We start from the raw sequence: 20210 nt of genomic DNA, 5'->3' as shown, positions 1-20210 counted from the left end.
TGTTCACCGTAATGAAACCGATTTTGTTAAACGAATTAATTTTATTGTATATAGAGTATATACACTTAATGTTTATCATATTTACTATTATGTTTTACAATATATATACTACTCGTAGTTCAGTATTATTATTCGATCTAATTATATTTTCTGTCATACGTAGCACTAATATTTTGTAGAGCGCAAGTTTCGAAGTGTTAGTGCGTTTATATGGTTAAAAAGTATCTGGACAGACCATAATTTAGTAACAATCCCACTTACACTTGTCATGTTTCATTATTATTATTATGTACAGAACTATACACTTCATAGCTTCCTGACGTAAACGTAAACATTTAGAAACACTGAACCTGCAGGATGTACTAACCGATAACTTCTCTAACTTGTTTGGGAACGAAAATGCGCTGCCTGCTAATAAGGCATCACTAGTGAAGCAACAAAGCCAGGAGATAATGAGTTAAGGTGATCAGTTTCTTTCTCCCTTCATTACATAGATCTCTGATAATAACACAGTTCACTAATTAGACCTATTTTAGTAGGTCTATATTTATATTAGTATTACAACAAAACCAAACATCCATTAAGCCTGAGCTCATTTAGGGCCAAGTCTTACCACCTGACTGCTTATCTCACGTCCATATGTGAACAATTATCCAATCAGTACAGGGTAACATGTGATTAGGATTATGGTCTCTCCAATCATAATAGTTGGCTTGCAAATCCGGATTTCGCTATTCACTATAGTTCTCCAAATCCATCACGCTGCTAGGTAGGCACCGGTCCCATACACTGGACGAAATTTTGTGAGAAAATTCCTTCCTCCATGAAGACTCGAACTAACCTTATTTTGTAACACTATCCCAAGATATGATGTCTTAGTTTGAGGGAAGCTTTATCGCCGAGTGGTTATGAGTTCGTGTGTTATTCGGTGCTTTTGTACTTTGTAAATTGTGTGCTAATTTATTGTTCTTCGTTACTTGTGCATTATATAAATATAATCTTGAAGAACGAGCTTTTATGTACGATACGTAGTATATGAAAACAAATATTCTTGCAGAGAAGTGGTAAGACGATTCGCAAAAAAGTATCGTGCTAATCCTGTTCCGGGTAGAGAAACTGTTTCCCAACTTGTTAAAAAGTTAAGAGACACAGGATTTCTTAATAACAAGAAACGTGTTCCGAAACACGTGTTCTTACGGAAGAAAAGTTAGATAAAATAGGTGAACGACTTAACACTCTTAAAAAAAAAGGAAACAGGCGTTTCAAAGTCCTCAGCACGAAATGCCACTAGATTACTTAAATTAAAACTTATACAATTTCTGTAGATTATGAATTGTAACCGCGGGATTCCATGATTAGAGTTCGATTCTGTAACAGGATATTGGAGAGTGTTGCTTCTGGCAGACTGAATCCTGAATCTATCATATTTTCTGACGAAGTTTAGTTCGAATTGCATGTCGCGTCATCACACAGAACAGTCGATAATGAAACTTACAAAAAGCCAATATTGTGCTTGAAGTTCAACATTGCATAATACTGTGGAATCCCGGCCACCAAGTCACTCAATTGAGTACGCTGCTTGTATAATGGCAGTTGGCTTAATATATATCAACATATGTCGAACTTGCAGTCAGGCCACAAAGGGAAAAACACTACAGGAGAGGGATTCGATCCGATGCTGTGGATTGAACTTCGGCGTAGCTCAGTGGTTAGAGCACTTGGTACGTAGAACTAAGGGCCCGGGTTCGATCCCCGGCGCCGGAGCGAATTTTTCTCTAATAACCATTATCCCTATCATACAGACGTAACCTCTGATTGAAGTTCTGGCTGATATGTACATATATTATCAGGCAGTACAGCTCACTTGACGATAGACTATGTCAGAGGAAGAAAATTGTTTGTATACATCTGAAATCTGATTAGTGTAATATGTACCTAATCGGCGATGCATGCAATGGATGAGGAAAGGAACTGCCCACCCTGCCTCACTATCTCCTGGCCTAGTTGCCTCATAACTGCTGCCAAATTGTTATCACTTGTGAGTTTCAGACCTGTCTTTGGACAGTTAACTAAACAACAACAACAACATACAAAGTGGGCGAGTCCAATAATTACCTTGTATTTGTACTGTGTTATCTTAGCCTTTATGTTAGCCCAGATGACATTATAGGCTATAACAGATTGCTCAGCCTTATAGACTTTGACGGCAACAACTTTGATAAATTTTACTATGCTGCCATCTAGTTGCTGCGTAAGAAGTTATAACTCTCATTTGAATTGCATGGAGCAACTGTACTTAAATCTAGCGGTTGTTCTCAATCGATGGTGGCAATCCTGGTGATGTTCTTTTTCACACGATACCGATTTTAACATGGAGATGGCCAATCTGTTATATATGTGATCACTGATCAGGGATGTTAGTCAACGTATACCTACAGCATGAGTCACAATAAACAAAACATAATACACGTACAGCTCGATTCAGCGTTAATGGCCCCTGTCCTTGGTTGTTTGTCTAGTGAGCGAGCTGTGTGTTGCGTCATAAGAAAGAAACTTAATCACACATATGCATAGGCAGGGAAAAGGAAAGAGGAAGAAAGAAAATAATATCTATGCTTGAAGTTGAGGGACAATCATATCAAGAAAATGTAAGCCATCATGACATTGTTTAGTCAACAGACGTAGTGGTTAGTAACGGGACGTGTGGAAAAATATTATGTTTTAAGACGGAGTGTACCGTGACATGATAAGAAGGAAGTGTTTAAGGCTCATTCACAATGAAAATTAAACATAACGTACGGTAAGTGTTAACTTAAAAATGTAAACGTTACGGTAAAATCAAGAACATTCACGATGGCAAGTTGGCACCATAAACATAACCGCAAAGATACTTGGTAACCATGGAAACATAACAACGTCATTTCTTCATATTCTATCATACAGGCCTACTTCAGCGCTCCACAATTGTGTACTGTTTGCAAATCACGATCAAGAACATTCACGATGGCAAGTTGGCAACATAAACATAACCGCAAAGATACTTGGTAACCATGGAAACATAACAACGTCATTTCTTCATATTCTATCATACAGGCCTACTTCAGCGCTCCACAATTGTGTACTGTTTGCAAATCACGTAGATATAAGCATGAAAGTTTGGAGTTTGGAAACTTTCATGTTAACGTCTAACGGCAATGTTAATGTCAGTGTTTATGTTAATTATTGTGAATGATCCCATTTGGCAGCCTGGGCGCAGACTTCTGTGTTTCTGTTACGGTTATGTTTAATTTTCATTGTGAATGGGCCTTATAGGTGTTATGACTGCGCGGCCTGACCTGTGTGAACCAGCCCCAGTAGTGATGAGTAACTCGCTCTTAAGCTCGATTCACATTATACGTCACATCACCGTCACATCACGGACCAGCAGCGTTGCATCAAAACATTGTACAATGCGTTTTGTATGGTAGCGTTCACATATACAGGCAACGTCACAGCCCATCAACGGCACGGACCGTCTGGGATTCTCGAGGAGAATGTTTTGATGTGACGTGGACGGTTTGATAGCGTGAATTGTTTATGCTTTCTTCTTCCTCCCTGTTATTTATACTCGCTTTAACGTCTTTGGTTATATTGCTAGTATCTTTTGATTGAAATCCGAAGGTCTGTTCTATTGTTGTGAACTGGATGGTGACTATATGTATTACTGATTTGTTATGAATATGATTTCCGTGATGAATGAGGCCGATTCAATCTTTTCAGGTCCAGAATGCAAAGTGAGGTGGGTTTCATTAAGGGATCAGTTTAGAAAGGCATTAAAAAAGAGGAAGACTAAGAGCGGACAGGCAACCAACACCGAAAAAATTGGAAATATGAAGATTATATGTTATTTCTGATCCCGTTTATTAAAGAAAGAGAAACTATAGGAAACGTTGAACCTCAAGGCAGTGACGATTCGAACAATCAAGGAGAAGAAGAAAGTTTGAACAATGATACAAATGAAGAGACTGCAGAAATTGCTGCTTCACATCCACAGGACTTAAGAAAATCAGTACTGCCAGAAGCAAGAACACTGATCCTCTAGTTACAGGGTCACAAAGGCGTCCAAAGAAAAAGGTGCAGGAGAAGGAAACAGCGTCATCTCTCGTTATGAAATATTTATTAGAAAACAATGAAAAATAAAAGCAATTGACGTCTACCTGCAGTGCGGACCCAATAGATGCATTTTTCAACGGCATAGCTGCCACAGTGAAACAATTTTCACCATTAAGACAAAATCTGGAAAAATAAAAAATTTTCAATATAATTTCTAATCTTGAATACGAAGAAATTCAAGAAAGGATGTTCCAGTCCCAAAGCAACGAGCAGCCTTCGATTTCTTCAGCACCACCAGCTCACTATCAGCATCCCGTGCTGCAGCACAATCAGCTGCAAACAGATTGGGTTTCTTATCGGACGACCTCAACTACGTCACATGATCTGACAACTATGCAAACACCGTCGCCTACACCATCACACGTGTCAGGAATATCATCAGTTCAAACCTACTATTAACAATTTTCCCCTGTGGAATAATTAACGTTTTCCTGTGAGTGATTTTATGCAAGGAATGACAAACAATAATTTGTTCTAATTGAGATAATTACTTTTCCATTTCATTGTTTAGACTACAATCTAGAAGGACTTATCTTAAACAAACCATCAACTTTTCTTTTGCTGAAATTGCTTCTCTAAATGTTGTATTTTGTTTTTGTATTTGTATTTCTATTTTTTGAAGCAAAATATAAAACTGATATTTTGACATTCTAAAATACTTATAGAAGCAACTTTCATCATCCTCCAACTGTCGGTATAGTGTATGATATTCACCTATATTCTTCCTCTTTCTGAGCATTTCTTTCATCCATATTCTGTTTCGTTTTCTTCTTATGGCCTCTTCTTCGTCCAACAAGACAGCAATCATCGCAAGTTTTTGTTTGCTAAATATCGGCATTGTTCGAGAGCACAGTTCCTATAGTCTTGATGGCGGCAAACTGACGGTCACTTGCCGTTAAATGTGAATGAGTATGCATTGGACGGTGATGGTCCGTGACGGTGATGTGACGTATAATGTGAATCGAGCTTTAGTCTGTCTACCTGCTTTTTGCAGAGGCCAAAATCTCTGAATCGAGCTGGTACTGTCTAAGCTCCAGCTATAAAACTGTGAGGTATGTATGAGGAAGTGGGAGCGAGGAGACGTGACTCGGCACGGCCAGCTAGGAAATGTGTGTGGGTGTTCCTTCCGTAGTATAAAATAGGTCTTGAGTCTTGCCATTACCCGCTTTTCGCTTCCACGCCGCATTCCTCTCGCGGTGTATATTTTTAGCCTAGTATAGTACAGTCCTGTCCCGCGCCGTGGCGTCGTGGTCTAAGACATCCTGCCTAGGACTCGGGTTACGAATGTGCGCTGGTTCGAGTCCTCATGGGAGAAGAAATTTTCTCATGAAATTTCGGCCAGTGTATAGGACCGGTGCCCACCCAGCATCTTGATGCACTTGGGGAGCTACGATAAATAGCGAAATCCGGTTGCGAAAGCCGGCTATAACGGCCGAAGGGATCATCGTGCTAACCACACGATACTTCCATTCTAGTTGGATGATCGTCCACCTCTGCTTCGGCATGTGGGCGTGAGGCCAGCAGCCGGCTGGTCGTTTAGGCATTTCACGGGCTGTAGCGCTACGGATTATTATTATTATATTATTATTATTATTATTATTATTATTATTATTATATAGTACAGTCTTACGTCATCATCCTCTTTATCGGTTCCACGCCGCATTCCTGCAGCGGTTTCAGAGCTGGCGCTCAGACAGTAACTTAACCAGGGGAGGAAATGCCGCTTAAAGGTAAAGAAATTAAACGAGCACTCTGTATTCAATCTCAGATTCTTTTACTGTTTTACTTCTGCGCCATATGATGAACCTGTCATATTATTCATATTTCAACGACTTGGTAAGTTACTATCACATCATTACAGAAATTTTGTCCATTTCTAACCTAAAATATGAGATATGCATTACCGAACGGCACTTGTGGACATGTAAACCAATAACGCAAGTTACATTTTTTAACCCTCACAACGATGAGTCACTTCATCTATTTTACATACGGAGTATGACGATGTGAATCCTTCCTGAGACAGTTAACCCCGAACCTACCTTACCCTGAACACGTCAGCACACTCACGCAATCCAATTGATCTGCGTGTTATTCGAGCAGAATGACGTAGAAAACCGTATGTTGCCTAGCTACCACGAATAGGGACTTCCCCAGGGTGGGCACACTTGCTGTTAGTTGCAGGTCTACTCTGTTAGAAGGTGGAGCGAAATTTGTTTCAGTCTTGCTATTGCGTCATGTGTTGCAATCATTGTAATATTACAAATTATTAGGTTTCAGGTAAGCTCTTCTACGATGGAATACTACTCTTTTACTAATATTATAACTCTGCACAGTGGTGTTGACATTCCGATATTGTTAAATTAATAAACACATATTCTTTTTAATATACAGATTGTTTGAAAACTTTTGTCAAATGTTTGTCGGGTAGGTTAGGGATTAGGCATACAGAAAAAAAACCCACTTAAACGAATTTCGCTTAACAGAAACCCGACTTAACAGAAACGCTACAGTAAAAATACATAACGTTCCGAAAGTCTGTCCATGCACGCCAGTAAGACAGCAACTGTCTTGTTCTCAGAGTGAATCCTCTTTAAGGAATGCAGTAGGTAGAACAATCTGTTTTCTACACCCTCAGCTGACTTGTTAATTGTTTACGTAGTTTTTGTTACATCTATGTCCTACCCCAAGAATTGTGGAATCAGTTACGGCTGAATGAGAGATGACAACTGATTCCGAGTTTATTCACATCTGTGATGCTGTAGGTGTTAAAAAGTTGTTAGTGCATATTGTGTTAAAATTATTTAATTTTTATTTATTTTTATTTACGATGTCTACAAAACATAAACGTGAATATAAATTTATAACCGTCAAACAAAATCTGAAAGCTTTGAGATGAGTAGGAAATGGCGCGATATTACGAAACATCGTAGCAGATTTTGAATTTGGTATCTTTTGTGTAATATTAAAATGAAAACTTCTAAGGAATTCTTCTGAAATATCAAACTGCAGAAATATGAAAGCAATTCAGCTTGAAAAATAAAGTTTAAAAAGCCGTATTTCCCTAGTTATACCCAACAACATGCAAAAAGGATGTCCTTATTCAACAAAGTGCTAAATTATTAGTAGTGATGTTAGACGGTGAAGTAGAAGATTTCAGTGTTAGTTCTGACTGGTTACATAGATTTAAAAGTAAATATTCCATTATTGTGTTTTACATCTTTACATGTATGAATACTGTAGCTTCTTCTTTTGACTACTGTAAATAGTACCCATGGATTATCCGAATTTGCCAAGCATAGGAGGGAGCATAGTTTATTTGAAAATACAAGATAGTAAAAAACTCTAACGAAAAATATAATAACATTAATAACAATTATAATATACAGAAAAGAGTCATTTAAAGGCGGGAAAATCCAGTATCATTGGCAATGGGAAAATGGCAGGAGAAACATTTAAAAGCTTCGCGAAAACGCGTTCTTGAAGGGAATTTTGGGCTGGGAAAAATTGATTGTGTGAGTTCCAGACCTGTTAGTCACCTGTCTCACTTAGGGTGGCCAGTTTTACATCGATAAAAAAAAGGACACAAAGCTTAAAAAACGAGGACATTGTTCCAACAAAGAGGACAGAAAATGTGTCTTTAGATTTAGGCTTAGGCCTATATTATACTTCAAATTATGTCAATATCTATTTTATTACAAAATATTTACAGTATATATTTAGACTTATTTCATACTCAAAAGTATGTTAATATCTATTTTATTACGAAATAATTATGATAAAACTTAATAATAATAATATATTATTATTATTATTATTATTATTATTATTATTATTATTTTATAGTTAAAATATTAAAGTCAAGGGAACTATAATATTAAAGAGGACAGAAAATATATATTTAGATTTAGGCTTAGGCCTATATTATACTTCAAATTATGTCAATATCTATTCTATTACAATACACTTATGATAAAATTTAATGATATAAAATTATTTTACAGTTACCTATATATATGAAAGCAACGACCATAACAAGTAGGGTTAAGGAGAGTTATGTTATGATCGTTGGCAGAGAATATATTTCGTCGATACTGCTGCCACCTACAGACAAATTACTAGAAAAAGGCGTCAAATCAGATAATTTCAAAATACCAGGCATACAAATTACGAAAAGAAGGACATTTCTTGATTTTTAAAAAATCTACCCGGATCCCGGACAAAGGCCTAAAAAGGAGGACATGTCCGGACAGAAGAGGACGTCTGGTCACCCTAGTCTCACTCCGAATTCCGCCGTTCCATTGAAGGAACTTTAGAGAATTTTAAAGGGGAAAGGCGAAAATGTACGTAACTAATAGCTACCGTTTTAGGGGGGTAGAAGCATGACAGGGCAGCAGCAGGTTAGGATCACCGAAGATGTTAAAAGTGCACATCGAATTGGACGAGTGGAACACCGCAGTCCTTGGAAGAAAAGGGATCCTAGCTCTTACACTGTGCAGTTCCATGGCTTCTTTCGACTCTCAACTGCACTCGAGAAAATTCAACGGACCAGTGATTTCTCCATTGTGTTCTCGGTCTTCCAATAATTCTTCTTCCTCTAAGAGCATAATTTAACATTATATCTTGACTTTTTGAGTGGCAATCTTTGATCAACATTTTGAAATTCTGTAACCAAATACCAATTTACGCGCGTACCATTCGCTTGTTTTCAAAGGCACTGCACAGCAGTCTATTATTCCTTAAATAAGTCTTCATTCCCTTTCAAATGACACTTCGATCATTTAAATACGTTCACTCAGTGTAAAGTTGCAGCTGATACTGAAAACGGCGCTGCAATCGGTGACATTTTGTTTTCCCTCGCTACGCTGTGATGACGTCATCATCGAATGTGATTATGTCATTTAGTGCACAATAATTATGTCCTCTATACGATAGTACAGGGACATCATTTTATTTTTACTAACATTTCTGATATTAACCTGCCTATACCTTTGAATCAACGGTTGCTAACCCCTTTCATGACTGGAGTTCGATGGCGTAATATACAAACAAATCACTTTACTAGGTATAGGAGGGAAGAAAAGTAGTTCATCCATTTATGTAAACTAGGAAATATCACGCTTTTGAGTTTGATCATTTTCATTAGGTTTTTGTTTAATCAGAATGCAGTACAGTATTAACAATGAGTGTTTTTACTCACGAACTGAGCTGTCCATACGGACGTATTCATTATGCAGTGTATATTATACTGTCTACAGTACATTAGCGTACACTATAGAGAATGAAGTTAAATTGAAAAATAATCATAATATGGATATTTAAACACATTTTTTTTCAAAATAGTGGCGGTTCATTTCGATTAATGTATGTAATTCCAATTACCAGTTTCGTCCTTCGTACTAGTAACTCATGTTGAAATAATTCTGTACCTACTCTGTAAAAGAGTACCTTACGTACTGTAAATTCAATCTTCACTTCTGCTCGATCCGAAAATATAAAATTACTCAGACATTCTATCTACTGTCCGTCCAAGTGATTATGTCGCAGGATCGTAAAAAGGAGGGAAATCACGTGACAGTTAATTACTTAACGAGGCCCTTTTATTTAAGTTATTTTAAACAGTTGTATGGGTATAATATTAAGTATATGTCCAATTCCTAACAGAAATTAATGTTCTCAGAAAAGAGCTAAGACAGCCCAGCCACTAGCCTTTACAGAGGGGCGAATAGAAGCTGGTGGGGAAAACCGGAATGCGACGTAGACAAATGGACGACAGTACCTTTGCGAAAATGATACAATATTGAAAGCTCTTTCGTCATTGGAAAATGCGAACATATTTTTGGAACGTACTGTGACGGTAAGGCTACTATGACTGTATATGCGGTCTTGGATCTGTGTGGAAGACGGTTGAATTTCATTAGTAGAAAGGGTGGGAGTGAAGTACATTCAAAAACTCAGGTACAATAAAAATTGAAGTAAAAATAAAATGATGTCCCTGTATATGTTACTTAGCTCTAGGTTAAATAGTTTCTGAGATGTAACCGTTGATCACGGCGTATCGGAGTGTCACGTGTCGTTTTTATACTGTCATCGATACCACGGACCGAAAGAATAGATGTATCCACGTCGAAAACATTTCCCTGTCTCACTCGGTGCGAGGTGATGACTTTCAGTCATGTTCTAATACGTATTTTGAGTGCAGTGAAAGCATCTGAGTTTATGTTCTTTTACGGGGACACGAAAAATACAGTTTCTCCGTTTTTGTATGCCTTGTGAAATTTAAGCCGAAATTTGATTGGTACGTGCGAATTGTTGTGAATCATGTAAAACGTATAATGAGAAAGTATGTGTTATCTTCATGATGTAGCATACGTAGATGATATGACCTTAAGAAGTTTGTTATATTTAACTGATTTTTATGTCTAAACTCGATAATTTTTTCTAGAGAAAACTATAAAAATTTAGAAGTTATTTTTCAGGTTATTGTACAAAGTACAAACACAGTCTAGTATATGCAGTCACAAAGCTCAATACGTAGTAAATATGCATGCACAGATAGTTCTAACCACTAGGATCGCTAATATCGCCTCATTACAGACAATGCGAAATAGTACCGGCACAGTCTATTGCTCCTAGCACCCTCACAACTGAAGCTTCGTAACTGTATATACTAGACTGTGGTACAAACTTCACTTCTTATTCTAATTTTAGGCGAATAATTGTTTTATTTTTCCACAGGTACTGTGCAAATTGACGCCTCATTCTTTCCACAACATGGTGACCCTTTCGGAAGATCTACTAAAGGAACTCGAATGTCCTGTATGTTTTGAGTACATGACGCCGCCCATCACTATGTGTGAAAACGGTCACAACATCTGCATTAGATGCAAACCCAAAATGAAAAACTGTCCCTCATGCAGACAACCATTCCTTAATGTGAGAAATATTACAGCCGAGAACTTTTCTCAAAAGCTTCGCTGTTCATGTAAGTACCGAGAGTTCGGTTGTAAGGAAACATTTCTACTGGACATTATCACTCACCATCAAGAGACGTGTACTTATCGTCTGTACAAGTGTCCTTTCTGTATCGTACAAGAATGTACTTGGGAAGGCCCCATCATTGACATGAAAGATCATATTAATAGCAAACATACTGAACCAGGTCACAAGACTGTGATAAAAGGAAAACGTTTTCCACATCTCATCAAATTTGCGCCAAATAAGACGTGGTATCAAACAATAATTACTTTGGACGAGGTATTTTTCTGGCTGTCCAAAATAACTGATAACATACTTCATAGCTGTGTTCTTTATGTTGGGCCGAAGGACAAGTCTGTTGGTTACAGATACAAAATAACGATTAAAACTCCAGATGGGACTGAAAGTGTATCTGCTTGTCATAAGACGCGCAGTTATCTTGAGGATGTGAATGCTGTATGGCGTAATTCTGCTCTTTTTCATACCAACTTTACCAAAAAATGCGTAGACAAAAACAGCGAACTACCGATGGAGTTTGAGATATTCAGTGTTAGCCATGGTTAAATTTTGTAAGCCACTGCAAATTAATAAGGTACCGTAATTAAATTGCTTGATAATTAGGTCTATTTCCTGTTGATGAACGAGCATTTAATTCGTCATAATCTGCCTTCAAAACTTACATCCTCAGTTTTGTGAGAGTTTTGATGAATGTTAGACTAGAAGTGGGACTCCTTGATAAGATGATATAGATGATTAAGGAAATTATCAGATTGAATTCTTAGAAGTCTGTGTAAGTTATAAAGAAATTTTTGAAGTAATGAAGTGTCCATGATGAAAGGTCATTTGTGATAACGACCATTTAAGTCGTTATAATGTCTTCAAGCTTGGGTCTTTTCTTCAATTACATCTTAAGTTTTTTAATCATTGTTAGACTAGGGGTTGGCCTCCTTGATGAGTTGGTTATACTCGTAGATGATGAAGAAAAATATCAGACTGAATTCTTATGTCTGTGTCAAAAAAGCCTGACTAAAAATGTAATGTCCATTTGTGATGGAACAGAAACATATTTATCACAGTTATAAAAGTGTGAAAAGTGTGAACCTTTTGCATATTTTAACCAAGATTAAATGCAAACGTGGAAGTCATCAACGATAACTAGCATACGAAAGATACATCTTTGCGAAAGAAAGAAGCTTGTTTATTCTCAAGTGATGTGTAGTGACATATTGTCAACGATGTAATATACTCTTTTTTTAACATAACGATTCGAAATCGTCAGTCAGTGATTTATTGTAGGCGATTACAGTGTTTGCAAGGTGATCGAGAACAAGAAATCCACTTTCAGAGAAGTTCTAGCATTCTACCTTATCTTGCAATTTTTGTACCTTGCGAGGCCCAGTTTCGCAAGTAGACGCTGTTCGCTCCCGACAAATTGCAACGTTACTAGTATACGAGAACTTGTACCAGCGTTACGGAATTGACTTTTAAAGTAGTGGTGAATTTTACAATTTCTTGTTATTGCAACCCTAGTCTAGTGTTACAAGAAAATTAAAAAACAGTGCATTTTAAATGTATTTTTTCTTTAGGAAAAAAAATCAGTTGTTACAACTGAAGATGTTTAATAACTTTAAATGGGGTTAAGAAAGACAGCTGATAAATATTGCTACGATTAAGTGATTGGTAAAAGAGAGACTGTCCAGAAAGTAACGACGAAAAGAGGGCAATCAAGAAAGTTATTTTCTATTGTTTCTTGTTCATGTTAACGCTTATTTAAAACTTGAAAATATATTAGCTGAACCGTTAAAAGTGTTATAATTTAAACAGGGTATGTTTCGGGGACCCGTCTGTCTAAGGTACATAACCTGTTTAAATTATAACACTTTTAACGGTTCAACTAATATAGTTTCAAATTCTTTTCTCTTCTGTAATCCAACTACATCTAAAATCAATCTGGTTGCATGGTTCAGTGGCTTGAAATTAGTGGTTCGTTAATTGAATTTACACGAAAACCGGCCACGCTATTGAAATATGCCAGTGAAATAAATGATTCTGTATTAGATTTTCTCTGGTCGCGTGATAAGTTTCATCTTTGTACCAGAGGATAACTACAGCGCTCATTAAGAGGCAGACATTTTTCTTTGAACTTTAATGTAGAAATACTGTACTGACGGCAGGATATATGGACGTACTCCGCGAAAATGTGTTTATTACTGCGCAGTATTTATATATTGTAAATTTCATTTGGGCTACATCGAATTTGAACCCGCCCCTGGACGTTACACATTTACGCTCTTGTGAATCGGTTAACAGTGCACTTCGATGAAAGTTGGCTAGGCTTGCTATGAAATGTATTATAGAAAATAACACTGCAATAAAGTCAGTGAAGAGGCTAGGCACGTGGTATTTGACAGATTTATATGTCTGTATTTTGAAGTATGAAGCTGAATTATTTTAATAATAAATGTTTCTACTACTTCATATACTTTTAAATAAGTATACAATTAAAGAATAACATCTTAAGAATACTGTGTCGTGCTGAGTTAAGGGGAGAAGATATTGAAATTCGAATTGTTTTTTCCTCATTTATTGATGCACAGTTTTCATTTTTATATGTAAAAATATCGTTGCTGCAACAACTTAAATTCGAGATTTGTGTTTGAAAAAATATATGAAGCTAAAATTTATAATAAAAATGCCAGGATACAATAATCATTCATTAATATGGATATATCTCAGCCATTCTTAAAAAATTCAAAATTTCTATGACACTACTCCTGCACGTTCTTTGAAAAGTTTGAAGCACAATGTTGATATTGCCTTTCAGAATTTTAAGATAAAGAATTACCAAGAATTAATTTTGGAAGCACTTTTGTTGAAATATGGAGGCATATTTTCCAAATGTAACAAAACGAAGTTGTATGCCAGAAAAAAAGTTTCCTAATACCCTAGGGAATGTGTGTACCAAATATCATGCACGTAGTATTAATAATTCCGAAGATATTACGTATAACATTTTGTATGGAATAAAGCATAAAATCAACGTTAACTTACGGGTAATTGCAATGAAACTTTAAAAACCCTGTGGAGCAGAGCTTTAGAAATAGCGTCATAGCTGATGAGAAGGTTATAAATGCATCTTAAATTTTATATAATATATTTTCCACATATCAAATTATATAAAAAATACTTTTAAAAAATTCAAGTTACGGGAAATTGTAATTAATTTAGTGTCATTTAAAAATTATGTGCGCCAAAGCTTTAAAAATAGCGTTACAGGAGCCGACAATGTCATGAATGCACATTAACTTTTATGTAATATATTTTTCACTTATCAGAGATTATTTAAAGGATTTGTTTTTTATAACTTACTGGTTTTTCACCATGTTTAAATATCTTCTCCCCTTAAAAGTTCTTGTAAAAAAACAATTTTCTTGTCGTTATTTGTTCACTGAATATTTTTAATCTCTAGCCTTACTCAGGAAAAGTAATCGATATTTTTTATTATAGACTAATCTCAACTTCATTTTTAAATAAAATTGCATTGTTCTCTCGAGTGTATTTTTAAGAATAAAAAAATAATAATAGCAAGGTACAACGAATAAGAGAGGTATACAGACTTAAAATGTTGTGAACAAATTGTCAATAATAATTTGTTTGCGATATTAGCATACACACTACACTGTGTCCCGCTTAGAGGGATCGAGAAATAAATGCTCACCATTTAAAATCAGGTGACGATATTGTTTTGATTTACATCTGACAAGATGCAAAAACTGTCCAAGTTTATGCACCAATGGTTTAAAAACAGTTGCATGTTCATCCGCATGCGCACTAATGTTTATCGTGGAAAGGAGCCTGGCTCCATTCAGTAGAACATTCCGTCATTTGACTATTCTCTTTCACTGAGGCGACAATCAAAGGGAATGAGTATCTGGACATGTGCAGAAAATTTTGTTGTTGATCAACTTCCCCAAGTTCGGGTTTTCAGCAGCATGGGGCTCCACCCTATTACTATGGAGCAGTGGGTGGCTTCTTGAATGCAAACTTTCACAATAGGTTGATCGGAATAAGAAAACCCTTGCTTGGCCACTTAGGTCACCCGACTTGACGCCCATTGACCTTTTTCTGGGGCTTTATGACGAATGTTGTGTACCAACGTGTTACAGTTGACACTTTGGAAAAAGTGAGACAACGCATTATTGCGCTAATCGCTCCACAAATGTTATGTACTTAACATTTGGCAGAAGGTTGAGTACCTTTTTGGATGTCTTCAGGGTAGCTCGAGGCGCACACATCGAGTTGCGCTGACTATTCTCCGAAACTCGGAGAGTTTTTACATCAAGTTGTACAAAAGTTACGTTATAAAACCATTATTTATACTTTAAATTAGCACTTAGGCTTATTTCTCGATTCCTTTAAACGGGACACGGTGCATTTTTATTTGAAGAAACATATGATATACATATAGAATTATCATCATCATCAACAATACGAGGGTTGGTAGCCCACCAGTGTAAAAAAAATCTTACTCATAATCTCCATAGCGAATATAGCCGGACTGATTTTCCCATGACGACAAAAGCTAAGACTAAGGATAACATATAGAATTATCTTAAACCTATTTTAGAAAGGAAACTTTGAAACCTAGTACAGCTGTTACTTTCAGATGTTATATTTGGGATGTTTACATTTTTATAACTAAAATTAGAATTTAAAAGGAAATCTATGCCCTCTAGTTACTATGGATAAAGTAATATAGAACGAATAGTAACATGTGGAAGTTTTTTTCGGTTTCCTTATATTATTTTGTTGCTTTGCTTTGTTCCTGTTCTAGATGTATTTACAGTTACCAGAAATTCAATTATTAAAATAGAATTTCGTGACGGAATGATAAAATTGTTCTTAAAATAATTTTAATAAATTTAATAATAAATTTTACAGTTGGTAGGATCAATGAAATCAGTAAAGTTTTGAACTGATATTTGGTGTTTTGTTCTAAATTTCCCGCAAGATAGGATATTATCTAATATAATAACATAAGACTTTATTACGTATTTTCATAAAATACTTAGCTGGCGTGATAGAAAAATTTACATTACAAATTCATTTATGAGAACTCATTTAAAGCTTAATTATTTATGATTGAAAAATGTTTACTGATAGACTGGAAATGAGAATAAATTTAATTTTGTGTGTTGATACAGAGTGAATAAAACTTCGCTATACCGCCTTCTTGAATCTTTCTATCGGTGGGAGCTCCAAAACAAAAGAAGCGTGTAACAGCTTGTAGATATTCGTTCTTCATTCCGTTCTCACTACTCCCATATGCTTCAGTGTACATTAACAGTCTGTTGTGACAATAGAACATGAAAATACAGCGAAGCTTTTGTTACTCTGTTTAGCTATATTCAATATTTCGATTTACTGGATACAGATTTTAATTTGTTTCTTTCTGACTTATGTTGTTCATTCTCGCTGCAGCCGAATAGATTCCCAAACGTCCGAATTGATACCCAGGTATTGAAGTTGGCCCGTATGGGTGATGTCCGAGTTGATTCCCAGCTCTTGAATTGAGCCTCTATACATTTTATCCGAGTTGATTCCCACATTTTCCTTCCCATTTATTACTGACTTAGGACTGTCTATTTACAAGGAATCAACTACTACACGCAGTTTCCTTGTAAACAGGTATGGTTAAAAATGAGCCACATAATCAAAGCGGCTAATTGCTCCATTGTGACAGATTTCTGAATAAAATTAACTAAACGATTAAAAATAGCCTAATTACTTGATGTTGGGGAAGAACTTCCAACACACAAGCTTTAAATAATCAAAACGGTTAATTGCTCCGCTACTGTAATTAATCATTTGTTGTTCAATATACTGCTCTTTCTCTTGTTTTTTTTTTCTTTTCTGGGAGTTCTCATCACTTCGAAGCTTCACGTAAATGTTACATTGGGTTTCTTTTAGAACCTCAATGACGTGAAAAATGTTCGGATGAAGTGAATATAATTCTGCATTCAACTTACTGTGAAACGCTTCACAACAATTTGTAGTGCGTTCCGTGTTTGAACTAACTGCTGCCCACATCAAAGGTGGAAATTCGCAATTTTAAGGTATCCAGTAAGTAATCAAAAAAATCATCCGGCTTTCACGGGTTTACGAGCCATAAGATCAAAAGTGAAACAGTCTGCTATTTCTTCAACCGGTGGAAGTACGGGTAAATCAAATACACATTTTAATAGTCTCCCTATCTCAGATTCCTTATTTTTAAACTCATTTGACAAGCCCGCAGCATTTATTTTCCTTTACCAACATTGCGCCAAATGGAACCTGCAGCCTTTCAATATAGTTTCTGGCCAAACTGAGAGAAATGCTGAGTGAATGCTTTTCTCAAAATCAACTAAAACATCATCAGGACTTGTATGATTTTTTAGTACTTGAAGAGTCATTTTGTAAACTTCGACAGTTTTGCCCGGCAGAAAGAAAAAACCAGGGGAACGTAATGATTTTTCCATGATCCATGCATTACGAAAATCTGATTAAAAAAAAAGCGACGGACTGGATTTGAACGTCCCATCTAAAAATATGGTTTTTATTTTCGAGAAAACATCCATATTGCTCGTACACATGTTAATGTGACAATGTTTTTTTCTGGATCATTCATCCAAAGAGAATCAACTAGGATGTGAGGTAAACATAGGTAGAAATCAAATCGGGAATCAACTCGGACGTCATTCATGGAGTTTTGGGAATTAATCCGGACGCAAGCCTTCATTCTATGTATATATCACAGATGTACATAACAGCATTTAGAACTTCTTTTCTATTTAATCTTGCATATAATTGCAATTCTGAATACTGAATGGGTTATGTAATAATATATAAATGACATGCTTTATGTAAGCTATTGTTTTAGATGAATTATAGATTAAGGGAGGTAGGAGGTTGAAGAAAATTACTTTTTTATAACGTACATACATTGTAATTTATAAATAGAAGACATTTTCTTAATTCTATAACATTGTGTTTGTGCCTTACGAGCTTCCACGAAAAGATGTTGGGATATTTTCTCAGTTTCTGATAAAGACAGAGCAGAGTAACTTTTAGAATGATCTGCTTCATCCAAAATAATTTCTAGCAATACTATTCAAAATTAACTTTATTAAAATATTACATAAATATTATTTTACAGAGCCATTATTAGTAATTTTCAATTGTTTTCTTATTTCGACAAAAATTAATATTATCAGTACAGTCTTAAAAAGGGGCGGTACAATTAAATTTCAAGTGTATAAATTAGGTGTACTTAAGTCGTTCATATTTAATTATGTTTCTGTTCTAGCAGAATCAAATTAGCATAGTTGCACTACATGTCTTCTGCTTTATTATTCACTTTAAATGTTTCAAATAGCTGTCTTAATTAACAGTGGGCCCTAACTCATTTTAAACATTTTGGATGAAAATTGTGGAATCATTATGCATTTCCCTAATATTTTCCACAAATTTATGAATTTTAAATTATTCTTACTTTAAAGTATTTTGATAAGTCTTTTAACTCTTCCAAAAATATTATTTTCTTCAATTTTTATAGAATGTATTATTGCATATATATATATATATATATATATATATATATATATATATATATGGTACATGAACTACTGTATATTATTTTTATGGTACATGAGCTACTATACATGATTTTGTAAAGTACAAATAACTGATCTATAATTAACATTATAGTTCATGTTGTTAAGATGTGAAAATCACACAAGTATGGAAAATTTCATTGAAACGTCTCAAAAACATTTTGAATTATAGGAGAAAAAAATTTAAATTTTTAAGTTTGGAAAACGGGTAAAGAAACAAAACGTTTAAAGGGACAGTGAAGTGACAATGGATAATGTTGAAAGTCATATTTCAGACTTTATTTGGAAAGTCCAAGAATAAGAAGTTCTTTCACCACAAGAAAGATAAAGTGTATTCTTAAAAAAAAAAAAAAATTAATTACTTTGACCTATAATGGTATATTTCTCCCCTTCAGTAACTTGTGTATTTAATTATGGGTAATGAGAAGTAAAACTGCTGTACTCCTTGCCTTCCATTATCTTTTACGTCTTAAAATTTGGCACATAGCATTGTCAAGAGCAGGCTGATGTGGGATCTCTTTGAACTGTGTGTTGTACTAATATTTATAGGAATTTTATAATATATTCGTATACTGGTTTTTTAGTACATTAAAATATGAATATGATATAACTATATAGAATTTAATAAATCTGTATTTAGACTGTACTCTATTACAATTACTCCAATATACTGTATACAACTGTACAACTAATCGTATATATGAGATAAGTCACAATTTCACCTCTAATTGCAACTACAAGGGACAAATAAAAAATACTATAGTCTATTTTCACACTATTAAGCTGTTCACTTTTTGTCGTGTTTTAAGGATACTTCTTAATCTAAATTCCTGTTAGCTTTTACTCTTCTCTAAAACAAATATTTTGAATTCATGTCAGAAGTTAGACAAATATTAAGCCATTTATTTTAAGCAAATCTGGCTTTCAAGTAAAGCTCTGTGTGAAGCAGGCTTGAATAATTTCAAGAGAATAATTGTTCCGGGGCCGGGTGCACTCAAAGTTGGGTTTCTGGCACCTTGTAGTCCACTTAAGTTGTGTGGATATAAAAGGAAAAATTGGTACGGTGTTGAGTGTAGTTCCTGGGTAGCTCAGTCGGTAGAGCATTCATGCGCTAAGCAAAGGGTTCCGGGATCGATACCCAGCCTCAGAACAATGTTTCCCTTGAAATTATTTATTTATTTATTTTAAGTTGAGAAGCTTTGTTGATATAGCCTAATTGGCTTTCAGAGGTATAAGTACTTAATTCTAAGACTGAATCATTTTGTATACGCAGAAAATTGCGACTAAATACCACTGAGATCAAATATATTTTTGAATATAATACTATAAAAATTAATGTCTTTAAGAATCTTCTTTAATTTCTGATAATTATTTGTTTGATAATTGTAGTAGATAAACAGAGAATTTGAAGTAAAATGATTTTGTTAA

At 35.2% G+C, this 20210-nt stretch overlaps 1 long non-coding RNA gene and 1 other non-coding gene across 2 annotated transcripts; both read left to right on the top strand.

Annotated features, from left to right (window-relative positions):
• The first annotated feature begins 1691 nt into the window (after window positions 1–1691).
• TRNAT-CGU (transfer RNA threonine (anticodon CGU)) lies at window positions 1692–1764 on the top strand. Its single transcript has one exon. It is a non-coding gene; the product is annotated as a tRNA-Thr (tRNA).
• A 4583-nt stretch (window positions 1765–6347) lies between these two features.
• LOC138698256 (uncharacterized) lies at window positions 6348–20210 on the top strand. Its single transcript, XR_011331797.1, has 2 exons — window positions 6348–6432; window positions 10891–20210. It is a non-coding gene; the product is annotated as an uncharacterized lncRNA (long non-coding RNA).

This window comes from Periplaneta americana, chromosome 4 (assembly GCF_040183065.1).
Source record: "Periplaneta americana isolate PAMFEO1 chromosome 4, P.americana_PAMFEO1_priV1, whole genome shotgun sequence".
In the NCBI taxonomy this organism is placed as follows: domain Eukaryota; kingdom Metazoa; phylum Arthropoda; class Insecta; order Blattodea; family Blattidae; genus Periplaneta; species Periplaneta americana.
The sequence above is the reverse complement of the archived record's forward strand: the minus strand, read 5'-3'. Positions and strand labels throughout refer to the sequence as shown.